Genomic DNA, 16,425 nt, shown 5'->3' on the forward strand with positions numbered 1-16,425 from the left:
GAACTTAACGGATATGGGAATACCACTCAGACGCACCACCCACCTTTTTTCGGCATATGCGGATGACATACTTGTCTATCTCCACGACCTTCGTCAGCCCTTAGCTCCGATCTGTGGCTTATTTCGGAACTTTGAAACCATATCCGACCTTACCGTGAATGCTGCCAAATCACACGCCTTCTTCTTTACGGACCACGCTGACGTCACGGAGGTGGACTTCGGGGACGCGCCACTATTGGTTGCCCCCACTACATTAAAATATTTGGGTATCCAAGTGTATAGAACATCTGCTGATCTGTTGTAGGGTAATCTCAGCAGAACGATACGGTCCCTGAGATCGAGTGTGGTTTTTTGGAGTTCGCTGCCATTATCCGTTATGGGAAGGGCGGCTATAGCGAAGATGGTAGTTCTACCACGACTACTTTACTACTTCACGAATTTGCCTCCAATAGTGCCAATATCCATATTTCAGAAGCTAAACACGTTGCTGATAGACCTAATCTGGGGTACAGGGAGACGGCGAATTAGCTTGAAGAAACTGCAGATAGGCACTAGTATGGGGGGGCTGGGAGTTCAGACTTTAGGGCGTATTACTACGCCTGCCAACTACAGTGGCTGTCCTACTGGACGGCTGGCTGTAATCTCCATGAAATAGGATTCACAAAAACTGATTTGGAGAATGGCGCACTACACACCCTGATGCTACCAAGCTACAAAATGCGTAGAGACTTACCTACACTGCTGACTACTGCATTGACATGCTGGAAGGCGGCGCTGAAATACGCCAAAACGCCCTCCGCATACGCTGGTAACATACCCCTACTGGGCATTCCGCTTGCTGCTGGTACCCTCACTAACCGTACACTAACGCCCTGGGCAGAGTCTGGTGTCACCACAGTGGCGGACCTCTTAAGACAGGAGCTCCTAATGGATCACGACTTGTTCGTGCACGAGACAGGTGCTCCACAACATTTATTTTTAACCCATGCTGCTCTGATATGATACATTAAAAAACATTGGGCACCACAAGGTCGCGAACCTGACCAAAACGAGCTAGTAAAGATGGTACATTATATGGCGGGGCGGCACCTGATCCGCTAGATTTGTAATGGGATAAGCAACCACACCAGGATACGTCTGGATCCACTGAGAGTGTTATGGACGGAGGAGATACGTAGGGTACTATCGGACACCGAATGGGCAAAGATTCTGGAACACCCCAAAAAGGTATCCTGAAACTCGAGGTTCAAATTCATTCAAACCATGATACTGCACCGCGCTTATCTGGCTCCTGACCGATTGGATAAAATGTTCCCTCAGACACAACACTCATGCCCCAGATGTCACGCCCCTGGAGTGGGATTATTACACATGTTGTGAACATGCCCCGATCTGTTCAGCTACTGGGTTAAAGTTAGAGAGATCACAGGAAAAGTGACGCACCTTCTGCTGCATGACACAGTGGAGGCATGCTTACTTGGATTACACAGGTCTAAACACAAAGTACAATTTAGATTCGTCGACCTGGCTCTACTTCTGGCCAGTAGGAACATTACAATGCGGTGGAAATCTAGCAGGCCCCCTGAAATACGCAACTGGCACACTGAAATGGTGAAATGGAGTAGTGCGGAAGGCGCAGCGCTGCGTATAGAAGAGGCAAGGGGATTACGAAAAACACTGATAGCCTTAGACTGGGAGTCAATGTTAGAAGAGTTTAAGTCAAAGGAGCCTGATGTGTTCATATGATATTGTTCCTAAAATGTGCAATCAAACTACGAATTGCTCATACCCGGGCATCCACGGAAGTGTGCGGCTAGGCCCTGTATATGTATGGAGATTGGGCGATGGACGGGATGCAACTGCAATGATACGGATGATGGGTTTGTAGGGTGACCAAAGTTCTCTGGGGTGGGGGGTTTATTGAGGGTTGTTTCTTTATGATTGCCTATTATGAATCACTGATATGTATACCCATGTTATATATGTAACACTGTTCACATTTATGACTTGTCATAAACTCTGTAGGAGCAATTTACAGGACTGTAAACAAACTTAAAATCAATCAAATATGTTTAAAAAAAAAGAAGGAAAAAAAAGTTGGATTTTAAGTCACAATTCTGAAAATTGCACTTTTTATAAAGTTGGCATTTTCTTCTCCTAATCATTTGATGCCTGCAACTTGTCCTTGGGTTATATGACTAGGTGTAACTGCCGGCTGGTCTTTGTGAATTACTCCCAGACAGTAAATCAAAGGGAGGCTAGATGCTGGCTGGATGGACCACTCTTGACTTAACAAGGGGAAGGAGCTGTCACCTTTCATATGACAAAGGCTCTGCCAGAGCACACTCACACAGGTTTGATACTAGTCTTTTGTGACCCAAGACAATCTAGGCCGGTGCAGGGAGGGAGGAAATTCCAAATACCTCTTGGGGTAGAAACCACCTGAACCTTCTCCTACTTCAAACTGGAAACCAGGTATGAATATTGGACCCTCTGACCCACCTCTTCAGTACACATTGGAACTGTGGATTACTCAGAAGAAGGACTGCCACTCTGCTGCCCTGCTGTGCTACCCTGCTTCCCTCCTGTCTGAAATAAAAGAACTGGACTTGCATCTTGTTGGAATTGACCCTTTTTGCAGGGTTATGCCCAAACAGTTTGCTTCTTCCATCTATTTTTTCCTGACCTGTTGTTGTTGGTTTTAGGACTCTGGGCACTTAACCACTGCTGATCAGTGCTAAAGTGCATATGCTCTCTGTGTAAATTGTGAACATGATTGGTTATCCATGATTGACATATTTGATTTACTGATAAGCACCTATTAAAGTGCACTGGGTGTGCCAGTGCCTGTAAATCAAATGCTACGAGTGGGCCTGCAGCACTGATTGTGCCACCCACATGGGTTGCCTTGAAAAGGTACCTCAGACCTGCCACTGCAGTGTTTGTGCGCAGTTTGAAACTGTCATGTCAGCCTGGCAAGTGCACCCACTTGCCAGGCCCTAACCTTCCCTTTTCTTACATCCCATCTATGGTAGGCCCAAGGCCCCCACTTGGGCAGGGTGCAGTATATGTGAAAGGTAAGACATGCACTGGTGTGTGTGACATGTCCTGATAGTGAAATACTGCCAATTTTGTTTTTCACTATTGAAAGGCTTTCTTGCCCTATAAGATAGAATGGGAAATGCTTTGTAAATGTCACTTTTAGGAAGTAGTTATTTTCTTGTTTAACCATTATGTGTGCCTCTGCCTGTTTGAGTATTGACTATTTGGCGTTGGAGTGCCAGGGGCTGGGGATATGCATTCACTGAAGACAGCCACTGCGGGTGGTTGAGGTGTACCTGGCCCTTCATGGATGACTCAGAGCTGACAAGAATGGGGCTTGGCTGCATTTAGAGTAGTGGGAGGAGATTTCCTTGCACCTGAATATGGCCTATCTCCCTTGCACAATGCTGTCTCCACCCCCTGTGGTCATACTGCATCAGTGAGGACAGGACTGGTTTGGACTGGGCTCAGAGGTCCTTGCACAAAGGGAACAAAGACATTTTGGGGTATAAGTATTAGACCTAAAACCCCAGAACTTTAGATTACTTCTGGACTCAAGAGGAACCTTTGCCAAGGGGAAGAGCTGTGAGGAGGAGTACTGGTCTTTTGCTGGGTGCTGTGTGGGGGGGCCTGAAGCTGCTGTTTCTGCCAAGGAAAGGACAAAGACTGGAACTATGCTTTGAACCAGCTTGAAGAAGATCTCCAAGACCCTGTGTGTGCTGGTCTCTTGTTCTGAAGTCTCAGGGACACAAAGACTCCCCCCCAGCACCCCTGAACTCTGCTGCTGAGAGTTCTGACCTGCCAGGAGGTGTTCTGGGCTTCTGGATGTTGTGCTTGCTGCTGGGAGCCGGAAGAAACCATAAAAACTGAAGAAATCGAGGCATCACTCTTCTTGCCGCTGTTTTTTCGATGCAGCACCGATGTGCGAGAAGAATCTCCACGCATTGCTGCTTCTGAAACTGACGCAGCACCTCTCACCGCTGCAAGAACTGACACATCGAGGGATCGTGGCTGAAGAAACCGCTGCAACGCCGCTGAAGGCCGCATCGATCACCGACGCATCCTGGATTTCCACACATCGTACCTGTGCTGCAAGTTTTCCTTACACATCACCCATGGACCAGAATCGTCTTTGAGTCGACGCATTACTTCACCCTTCAGACTAGATTAGACGCATCGCTTCTCCTGCGTGCAGCAGAAATGTTGCATCGCCTCTCCATGGTCTCAGGAACTGATGCATCTCATCGTTTCTCGACGCTTCCCATCTCTGAATTTTGTTGCCACTACATGTACTTTGGGAGGAATCACGCATCCATAGTTTTCTATGGACCAAGTTGTTTGAAACCTTTTTAAAGTCATATTCTTATTACGTATATGTTGGATTTTTTGTTGTTTTGGTCTTGTTGAGTTTAGATAAAGATGCTTTATTTTTCTAAACTGGTGTGGTGTCCATTTGTTGTGTTATCACTGTATTACTGTGTGTTTTGAGTACAAATACTTTACACATTGCCTTTGGGCTAAGTCGGTCTGCTCGTGCCAAGCTACCCGGGGTGAGCAGGGGTTATCTAAAGTGTGTATCACCCTTACTCTGACTAGAAGCAATGGTCCATATTTGGACAAAGGTACCTACCTCTGCCAAATAGAGACCCCCATTTCTAACACATCTTGAACTCAGGACCACCAGAGTGCCTCGAAGTGCTAGTTGGCTGGTCTCTTGACTCCCAAGTGGTGCTACCCCAGTCCTGGTCCCTTGGAAGTGGGCCTGAGGTGCTCTGCTAGCCCGTCTGTGGTCCCAGCAGAGCCTACCGACAGCAACGCTTCGCCTGGCACAACTCCACATCGGGACCACTGCATGACATGTCCCCTGTGCAGGACTTTGCATTGCAGCCGCGTAGCTCATCAAAACAGCTGCTGTGTGACACATCCTCGATGCAGGCCTTCACATTACAAGCCTCGCATCATCGGCATCCTTGACGACGACGCAGGACTCTGCAACGCAAGTCATACAACTTCTCTGGACACAGAGCCAGTACACTATGAATCTTCAAATCAGGACTTCGCATCGAAAGCCCCTCTTCCACGGCATCCTCGACAACAATACAGGAACTCACATCGCAGCCGCACAACTTTTCGTAACCACAGCTGCACAACGCATCTCCACAGCCAGAACTCACATCACATCAGCAGCGCAAGGCATCCTCTACGTGGGACTGCGCATTGCTCCACACAGGTATTTAAGGTACTTTGTTCAGGGGGCATAACTGGGTCACTATAGCTGCCTCAAACTCTATCACAGTTAGCCTGAAGCTGTGACTTTGTCCCGGTCTAGCATGACCAGATAACCATAGTTGGAGCTTTGTGCTCTTTGGCACTGTTTTCACAAAAATCTTTAAAACTTTATATCTCTATTTCTAATGATTGGATTTTTGTTGTTTTGGTCTTAAATTATTTATTAATTTTTTACTCTATTTTTCTAAATTGGTGTGGTATTTTTTCTTGTGTTGTGTTTCACTTTATTGCTGTTTGGATTGCTGCATACATATTTTATACTTTACCTTTAAGTTAAGCATGGCTGCTCTGTGCCAAGCTACGAGAGGGTTGAGCCCAGGTTAATTTGGAGTTTGCTTGTGATTTCATGCTAACAAGGATTGTGGTTGCTGCTTGAGTAGGATTTCATCCCCCTCAACCAGTAGCCCATTTCTTACATATTCTATCTCACTTTCTCTTTCTCTTCATCGTCTTCATCGTCTATTTTCTCTTCTCCCTCTTTATTCTATACGCTTCATGGATACATCCCCTTGCCACTCTTCTGTTCTTCCATTCACACCATTTTCTTCTCTTTATGTTCCCCTTACTGTCCCCCTTTCTTGCCCTCTTATCTTTTTTCTCTCTTTCCTACTCTCACTCATTCCTTTTCTTTCATTCTCTGCTGTTTCCCATCTTTTGCTTTCTACTCCTTTTCTCCCTTTTTCTTGTTTTCTTTTCCCTTTGTATCTTCCTTTTTCACTCTCTTTTTCCTCCTCCCACTTTCTCTCTTTCCTTTTTTCTTTCTAGATTCCTAATTTCTATTCCTCCTTTCTCCTTTTATCATCTGCACACTCCTCTCTTTCTGTTATTCTTTCCTCACTAACATCTCCCTTCTTGAGAACATCACATTATGAGTTTGTCTTCTTAGCAGATGAAATAGAAAGATGTGTTGTAAAATGCAAACACTTCCCTGCCCAGCTGCCACAAGTGCTGTCTCTTGATGCTCTATATGCTGTGCATGTTCTTTGTGAAGGGAGGCTTTGCTCCGGCTGAGAGAAAGTTAGGTGTGCATGTGGTTCACACAAGCAAGATATGGCTAGGTGCACACAAATGTGTTTTAGCAATGTTGTACACTAGCGTAGATACTGTATAGCATGGCTAAAAGTTAGTGGCATAGAGCAGAGTGGAATAGAGTGTTGTAGAGTGGAGTGGCGTAAAGTAGAGTGCAATAAAGTTGAGTGGAGTACATCAGAGTGCCATAGAATGGAGTAGTGAAGAGTGGTGTAAAGTGGCGTGGAGTAGAGTGTCATCGAGTGGAGTGGGGTAGGGTGGTGTGCTGTAGTTAGGCGAAGAGTGGAGTAGAGTGGCATAGAATAGTGTATTGAGGTATGGATTGGCATGGAGTGGAGCAGAATGGAGTGTCATAGACTGGTGTGGGGTGGCATTAAGCGGGGTGGCATAGAGTGAAGTGGCATGGAGTGGAGTGGCATAGAGTGGAGTAAAGTGCTATGCAGTTGCATGGAGTAGAATGTTATACAGTGGAGAGGTGGAGAGTGTCGTAAGCGGAACGGAGCAGTGTGGAGTTGCGCTGAGTTGAGAGTGGAGTGGTGTAGAGTGGAGTGGGTTACAGTGGAGTGGTGTACAGTGGAGTAAAGTGGCATGGAGTTGCTTGGAGTGGAGTGTTGAGAGTGGAGTGTTGAGAGTGGAGTGTTGCAGAGTTGAGTGGTGGGGGCGTTGTGGAGTGACATAGAGTGGCATAGAGAAGAGTGTCTTACAGTGGAGTGTCCTAGAGTCGAGTGTCGTAGAATGGAGTGTCGTAGAATGGAGTGGCCTAGATGGAGTGAAATCACGTGGAGTGTCATAGAATGGAGTGGAATGTCATAGTGTGTTTGTGACTGTGTGTGTGTGTGCGCGTGTGAGACTCTGTGTTTACATATATATATGTGTGTGTGTGTGTGCGGGTGTGTGTGTGTGTGTGTGGTATTGGTCTGTTCTTTTTTTTTATTAGAGAAAGCAATTTGTGTCATCCTGGCTGATTGGGGACTTCTTGTGTGGCGAAATCATTTCGGCACAAGTTGTTTTATTTGTAGCGGGACGCCTTAACAGCGATTTCACCCCGCTGCCTGAAAGCGGACCTGCGGCACTGGATTTCCGGTGGCCAAAGGACGAGAAGTCCCCAATTGCTGGGCAAGGTATTAGCAGCGCATTGCAATCTCCACTTCCACAACCCACTTGGGATAAGAGAACTTTATTTTCACAAAACACTTAAGCGTCCACTGTGGTTTGATTATGGGAACTCCAAGTACCAAGAGGCAATAGCTCACGCCCACCGGGGTGGGACTTGATGGACTATTTAAGTTCCCCGAAGCCGTTTAGTGTTTTCTGTGTATTGCCAGTAATCAAGAATGAATATTCGAAACGCGTATGGCATTTGACATGTTGAAGGGAAGGAACCCTCTATTTTGACTTAGGCTTAAGACCTAGAGTGGACCATCATTGAACAGGTTGAGGGCGTTATGAATGTGGCTAGAAGATTACATGAGGGGGAACAACGCTGGGCCTATAAAATGAAGACACATATAAAGTGGACTCAATGATTCCATCCCTTGGAATCAACTGAATCACAGGTAACTGGAATAGCAAACAAAACCACCCCCATTTAGGGCACCAAGCCTCAAACTCTAACTACTCTCGGTTAAGCGCATGAAAGGACAGTAAAGAGGCTGTTACATTGTAGACCTAATCAGGAAGAACGCGACTCAGGGACTACTCACGCAGAACAGGTTAAGGTAGCCACTTAGTAGTGAAATGAATACTGGCCTTTGCCTCTCTGGAAATTCATGAATATATATATATATATATATATATTTATATATATATATATATATATATACACACACCAATAACTATTCCCCATCAAGGGAAAAACGGGTCGCACAGCCAGATTTGATTTAAACAGCAATCACCTTTTATTACTCAAAGTATCACAGGGCAATAGCGCAACTGATCTACGCGTTTCGGGTGTCTCTCCACCTTGCTCACGTGAGTCTCATAGCCATATTTATTGTATAATTAATATGGCTATGAGACTACAAAGAAAGGCTGGAGTGTCCTTAATTGAGGAGCGGTTTTAAGGATCCGAAGTGTGGGTTTGACGATAATATACGCACTCCGCCGTGCGTTAAGGAGGCACCCGAGGACAAGAGGAGCGGCAGTTGGTGGAAAGGTGTTTTGGACATATATATATATATATATATATTCACTGAAAAAAACATAGGTTATAGACCATATATAGTTAGGAATTAGCATTTACAAAACCTTGAAAATTCACTGAAAAAAACATGGGTTATAGACCATATATAGTTAGGAATTAGCATTTAAAAAACCTTATTTTACTCACACAAAACCATTGAAATTCCATATATAGTTAGTTGCACTAACTATATATCGCGCACCCGCAATCCACTGCTGATGATGTCACATATTACATCATTCATGACATGGTCAGTGATATCACTGATGACATCACTGATGACATCTCAAATGACATCACTGATGACATCTCAAATGACATCACTGATGACATCACTGATGACATCAACCAGTGACTGTGTGTTTCTGTAAAGTTTAAATATGTTTTACATATTGAAGAATGAGTAGATGTAGAAGTGTCTGGATGAAGGATTTAGTAGGTGCGTGACTGACTGTATGAGTGAGTGATTAAATGTGTCTCACTGAATGCATGGGTTAGTGACTAAACTGTCTTAATTTGTGCATCATTATGTCTGTTGTTCTGTAAACTGCTGCATGTGTTGATCAGTAGCTATATGAGTAACTATATGGGTTATTGATTGATTGTCCAAGTATTTGTACGGGAGACTGAATGTGTGTGTGGCTGGCTGGGAGATGTGAGACTCTGTGCAGATCAATGTGTTCTTGTATCAATGATTGTATAAGAGAGTAAGTATGTGTTAGTATATGTTTGAAAATGTAAGGTACTCTATGTTTAACGGTATAGATTAGAAAATGGAAATGTGATTGATTCTTTACAGGACTGACTAGGTGTGTGAGTAACTCCATGGATGAGTGGCAGAGTGTGAGTGTCTGTATAGGTGTATGAGTGCATATAATAGTGTTGTAAAGATGAGTGATTGTATGTATGAATGATTGTATGGGTGAATGAGTGAATGTGTGTGTAGATGTAGGAATCAGTGAGTGCGTATGTAGTAACTAGTATTGGTGTGTCAATGGTTTAAAAAATTATATTCTGTATTTAACACTGGGTGTAACAGAGGTTATATTAAAGTGTGAGGAGATGCATTGTATTGTCACATGAATGATATCATCAGTGATGTGACCATTGATGTCAAATGAGATGTCATCAGTGATGTCATTTGAGATGTCATCAGTGATATCATCAGTGATGTCATTTGAGATGTTATCAGTGATGTCATTTGAGATGTCATCAGTGATGTCATCAGTGATGTCATTTGAGATGTCATCAGTGATGTCATCAGTGATGTCATTTGAGATGTCATCAGTGATGTCACTGACCATGTCATGAATGATGTAATATGTGACATCATCAGCAGTGGATTGCGGGTGCTCGATATATATATATATGGAATTTCAATGGTTTTGTGTGAGTAAAATAAGGTTTTCTAAATGCTAATTCCTAACTATATATGGTCTATAACCCATGGTTTTTTCAGTGAATTTTCAAGGTTTTGTAAATGCTAATTCCTAACTATATATGGTCTATAACCTATGGTTTTTTCAGTGAATTTCATTGGTTTTTTAAAAGCTAATATCTATAGCTGTAAAATGTGTTCTTCTTTAAATCAAAAAATATATTTTATATGTTTATTAATAATTTTTTTTATTATTATGTTTTGGTTCGCTCCCGGTTCACGAACCGGGTAGCTTCCCGTTAGCTCAATTTGGTGCCGCGACTCGGTACGCGAACCGGTAAACGTTCCGTTTGCGCAACTGCCGCGTTAGAAATCAACATCGTGACGCGTCGCGGAAGCGCGACGTATCGCGTTGTCGCGTAATGCGTCTTATGATGCGCCGCGTTAGCGCACCCGGAAGTGCTCCGGTACGCGAACCGAGGCGCGAAGCGCAGCTCCCCGGAAACGACCCAGGGCGCGGCGCGCAAGCGCGACGTATCGCGTTGCCGCGTAATGCGTCTTATGACGCGCCGCGTTAGCGCACCCGGAAGTGCTCCGGAGCGCGAACCGAGGCGCGAAGCGCAGCTCCCCGGAAGCGATCCGGGGCGCGGCGCGCAGCGCGTAACGTAAGCGTAACAGGTCATGTGACTTGTTAATAAAACTTTTCATTGGTTCATTTCACTTTTGGTTTACTAATGATGTAAGGCTAGGTCATGTGACCTAAAAATAACACTTTTCATTGGTTTAGAACTATTTTTTTTCCAAAATGATGAAAGCCCCCACCTTTTTTCTCACTCTGACTTTCAACTTTGAGAAAGGAAGACCTATTTTGCTGAGTAGAAAATGGCTTCAGTAGTAGCTGCAGCTGGTGGACCCCCACCACCACCACCACCACCAAGGAAGAGAGGACCACCTCCACAGTTCATTCCCAACACAGAGGAGGAAGAGGATGAAGAACAGGAAGAGGAAGTACAGCCAACACAGTTTTTACGTGAGGAGCCCCGGGTATCTCACCACAAAAATAGTTTTATTTGGCAGTTTTTTTCTTTTCCTGAAGGACAAAAAAAAGTGAATGCTCCCTATGTGACATGCCTAATATGCAAAGAAGATTTATCAAGAGGCACAGATAAGAAGTATAGTTACGGCAACTATACTATGCATCGTCATATGCAGAGGTGGCATCCACTAAATTACAGCAGGGCAGAGATGCGTGACCTCCAAGACAACCCACCAACTCCTGTGGCCAGGACATCGGCACAGGTAACTCTGTCGGGGCCAGAGGCACGGGAAACAGTGCCAAACATTCAAGAAAACTTTGTGCACATGAAGATAGTGTGTATATATTGCGGTAACCTACTCTCATGTGCCAATATGAGTATTAATTTGATAAACAGAGCATATGAAAACCACAAGTGCTCTAAACGCCCCAAAAAATAAAAAAATGTTTTGCTCCTGTTGAGCCCTTTGTAATGCCTGTTTTTCGTTGTTCCCCCCCAAAAAAACCAAAAAAAACATAAAATTGTTCAAAAAATCCAAAACAAACAAAAAATGTTCAGAAAAATAAAAAAAATATAAAACAACAAAAACATTAAAAAAAAGTTCTTTTCAGAACTACCTCCCCTTTATAAAAAAATTGCTAGAATGTTTAGCACTCTGGCAACCTCTATTTCTTTTGGTTCGCTTCCCCGTTCGCTCCCCGGTACGCGAACCGGGAGCGAACCAAAAAATTATTTTTTTTTAAAAAAGAAGAGTAAGTATAAGGGAAGTAAACAGAGAGTAATGTTAAAAGAAAGACAGCTATAGGGAGTAAACCAGAGATACTGTTTAATAGATTTATTTACCGAAGAAAAGATGGAAGAGGGTATAATTGTGAAAAACAAAATAGATAAGGAAGTGAAAGAAAAAAAGGAGAGTAGAAGAATAACAAAGAAGAGTTTCTTAGAGAATATGAGTGAATGTTCAAAATAAGATTAAAACATGTGGAATAACAGAGAGAAAAAACAGAAAGCAGAAAAGAAGAAGTAACAGAAAAATAATAATTGAAACAGCAAAGAAATCTAAATAACATAGGGGCATATTATCAACATAGGCAATAAAAGTTTTGCAGCTTTTATCAGCAGAAATGTGTAGCTAAAGCCGCTTTTGCGGCAGAAAACTGCCGCTAAAACCGCTTTTGCAGCAGTTTTCTGCCGATAAAAACAGCAATAATTTTATTGGCTGTGTACATAATATGCCCCTTAGTGTGCTTCAACTACACAGAAAAAGCATAATGAACAAGTAGTGAAAGAGTGATCAGTCAAAGACACTAAGAGTAATAGAGACGGAGTGAGTGAACAAGAGTGAGGAACTATGAGAAGAGAGGGGCTGAGAAAAGGAGTGGAAGGAGTAGAGTAAGTAAGTAATAGAGAAAGGAATGAGGGAAGTAGCAAAGGCAGGAAAGTGAGGGTTAAAGAAATGAAACAGTGGAACTAATAGTAGTTAAATGTGATAGAAATGTAATGAAAAGAGTACAAAACATTTACCTTATAATTGTCGTTAACTTAGTCACTTGTTATTTTTATACTTTCAATCTGTGAAAGAGAGAACAAACATTTGAAAAATATTAAAACATGTATTTAAAAATTAGAAAAGACAAGGGAAAAGATTGAAGGACAAACAGTTTTTCAACAACTTTGACACTTACAGAAGCTTCTGCTTCTCCAGGCCCCCTACACAGTCCTAAAGATATACATTTTAAACTAACAGTATCTTGATGCAGATGAAGTGAGGCCTATCTTGGAACATGGTGCATCTTTTGCACTGCTGTTGTCTCACAAAAGTGACGCAATGGCAGCGCAAAAGAGGTGCACAATCATCATAAAACTGTTCCTAACATTTTAAATGATTGTTTCAGGATGGCAATAAGGTGTGTCCTATCCAGACGTTTGTTTCAGGTGAGGCCTACTCAGGGTTGCAGATCAAATTTAGGCTTGTTGAAGAGTACAGAGGAGATAATACATGTGCAGGCCAACCAATAAAGTTCAGACTTCCTCTGTTTCCCTGGACAGGCCTAAACTTCATCTGCACAATGTGATTCGTAATGTTAGGAAACACAGGTAATGTATTTGAAAAACGTGCAATTTCTTTTGCTCATTTCACAATCACATCACTTGTGTTTCCTTTGGTTAGGTATCTCATTGTGCAGATGTAGTCCAGCATATGAAAGAGTACGCACTGCATGCAACAACTTTGACACTTACTGAAGCCTCAGCTTCTCCATACCCCCACACAGTCCTAATTATATACATTTTAAACTGACGGTATCTTGCTGGAAATGAACTGAGGCCTATCTTTCAACATGGTGCATCTTTTACACAAAAGTGACGGAACAGCGGCGTAAAAGAGGCACACAGCCTTCATAAAACTGCCCTTAACATTTTAAATGATTGTTTCTAGATGCTGATAAGGTGTAACCTATCCACAGATTTGTTTCAGGTAAGTCCTACTCAGGGTTGCAGATGAAATTTAGGCTTGTTGAAGAGTATAGAGGAGATAATACATGTGCAGGCCTACCAACGAAGTGAGTCATGTCCACTGCACTCTTGAACAAATGTCAGACCTCCTCTGTCTCCTGGAACAGGCCTAAACCTCATCTACATAATGTGATGTGTAATGTTAGGAAACACAGGTAATATAATTGAAAAACGTGCAATTTTCTTTGCTCATTCCACAATCACATCACCTGTGTTTCCTTTGCTTAGGTATCTCATTGTGGAAATGTAGTCTATCATATGAAAGACTACGTAGAATGTGAGCACTGTATGCAACAACTTTGACACTTACAGAAGCCTCACCTTCTCCATACCTCCTACACAGTTCTAAATGTACATCATGAATACAAAAAGAACAGAATTAATTATACATGTTAAATGGTTTATTTTTGCTGTTCTCAGAATGTATCAAATTTCACTAAAAACAGTGACTTGAAGGTATTCATCATATAACAGCGGGGAAAAAAAACACAATCAAAATGATTGTGTTTAAAAAACCCATATAACATAACCAATCAGAAATCAGAACTCCTCAAAAGTAACTTACTTTCCATGACGTCGAAGGATGTCCTATGAACAGCTTACACTCGGTTGTGCTGTTTTTATTTTCAGCCCGCCACTTTCTGAAAGAAAACCTCCATCGTTTTGAAAAATATGTTACATACAATAAATGACTTCTCGCTCTCTACCACACGTTTCCACAAGGCCAAATCATGTAAGAGCCATTTATAACTCTTGGAGTTCTTGTAAGCAAATCCCGTCATTTTCTATTTCCGCAACTTTCAGAAAGAAAACGTTCAAGATCACTTTCACAATCCTGGACTAGTAATATCTTACCCTTCTTGCTCACTCATGTTCTACATTTCCTATGACACTGATACTGCTTACTATGAAGCAGACTTACACTACCTCTATGACTACTACAATTATTTAATTCTCTACATCACTTTTAATCACAAAGCAATATAAAACAGTAGATAAAATTATATCACCCCCTAGAATCATTATACGCCAGTTACCTACCCTAAATTCTCTTTTCTGAAAACAGAAAGTAAGAATATTTTTAAGTAAAAAGGCAACATTGTATCGTAGTCAAATGGGAATAATTTCCGAAACAGCAAATTTTTTTACATTTTCAATAAGCTGTGTAATAAGCGGATCTTGTCAAATGACCATCATGCCATATAATAGCTGCAGTTACAAATGTTCTTCCTAAAATCAACGACTGTGTAGCCACAACATTTGTAATTAAAGTTGAAGACTTACTTTCATCAGGTTTATATAGTTGGATTTTTAAAATGACATTATAATCAAAAGTTTGGACCAATAATCTAGACAGCATTGCAGACTTACATTCCCTCTACTCCATGACGTCAAGTGTTATGGTAAGAACACCGTTTGCTTTGGGAAATACTCTGTTGTCCTTCAACTAATCTCTGCCCACCACTTTCAGAAAGAAAATCTTCTTTTTTTCCAGGAACTATTTAAAACTCAAAAATAACTTTTGACTCTGTACTACACTTATCCTCAAGGCCAAATCGTGTAGGAGCCATTAGAACCTCTTGAAATTCCTCAGAGCAAATCCCGAGATTCCTTCTCTAAAATTTTAGTTTTAAAAACAGCAGGTAAGAATTTTTAAGGTCAAAAGGCAATTTTTTTTTGAAAATTAAAACAGAATCGTTGCAGAATGACCAGCCATTTCCAGACTTCAAATAAGCTGTGTAATGTCCTGATGTTATTGAAGGACCATCATGATATATAATTGCTGCAGTTACAAAAGTCCTTCCTGATATTGACAACTGCGAAGCCACAACATTTTTAATTAAAGTTGTCAATTTTGTTCCATCAGGCCTACATCGTTGGAACATTAAAATGACATACTGGCCATATGTTCGTATAAATAATGTTGACATCATTTCAGATTTACATTGGCTACACTCCATGTTGTGATCAGCTGCTTTTACTAGCTTATTGAAGGAGACTGATTTACTGTCTGGCAAAGTTAAATATATAAATCTTTCTGAGTCTACACTAGTAGTACTTGATACCCTACAGTTCTCGCAGTCATGCTGCCATTGATAAGAAAGCCCAAACAGGTGATCTACATCTACACCTTCAGCATGCAATACATCAAGCATATACATTAAAAACTCCTGACAATCTTGCTGAATATTTTGAGAGAATTGTGTTTGACCTGAACATCTGTCTAACAGATTTCGAATTTCAGACACACTTTCTATTTTTGTTCTATCAGTGCTACATTTCTCTAACACAGAATTTAACGAACTGCAAAATCTTTGATCAGAATTGACCACAATCTCTTCTTTTACATTTTCTAGAGAAAACAAAACATTAACCACTACATTAGCATAGCAGTTGACACCAGAACTGTTTTCAAATTGAAAACCAACAACATCTTCAACAGAATCCTTTTTCTTTCTGCTTATAATTTCAGGTTCATCGACTTTTCGTCTTTTTGCTACAACCTCCCTAGTATTGGTCACATTTCTTCGTTTCCGGCCTACCACACGTTTCTCAAACAAAGGATATTGAGGCAAATGTGGCGCATACTCTCTTCTTAACCTATTGTATTCCTTAACACAATCTAGATCCGCACAAATGTTTGTGACATCACACTCAATCAAGTACAATCCCGATAAAGTTCTAACTCGTGACAATGCCACATATGCCATACCCTCCTTGAACACAGAACTGCCAATATTCACCAATGCACTGTGTACACTTAAACCTTGCGATTTATGGATTGTCACCGCATATGCCAAGCAAACAGGAAACTGCTTACGGCGAACATATAAGTCTTTTACAAGCAAAAATCTAGCAGAACAACGACCAATTAGCTGTACTTCCTCAATGCCATCAAATTTAATTTTAAAAAATTAAATTCCATCTCTATTTCTGTATTTCACAAAATCAAC

Source organism: Lissotriton helveticus, chromosome 1_1 (assembly GCF_964261635.1).
Source record: "Lissotriton helveticus chromosome 1_1, aLisHel1.1, whole genome shotgun sequence".
In the NCBI taxonomy this organism is placed as follows: Eukaryota; Metazoa; Chordata; class Amphibia; order Caudata; family Salamandridae; genus Lissotriton; species Lissotriton helveticus.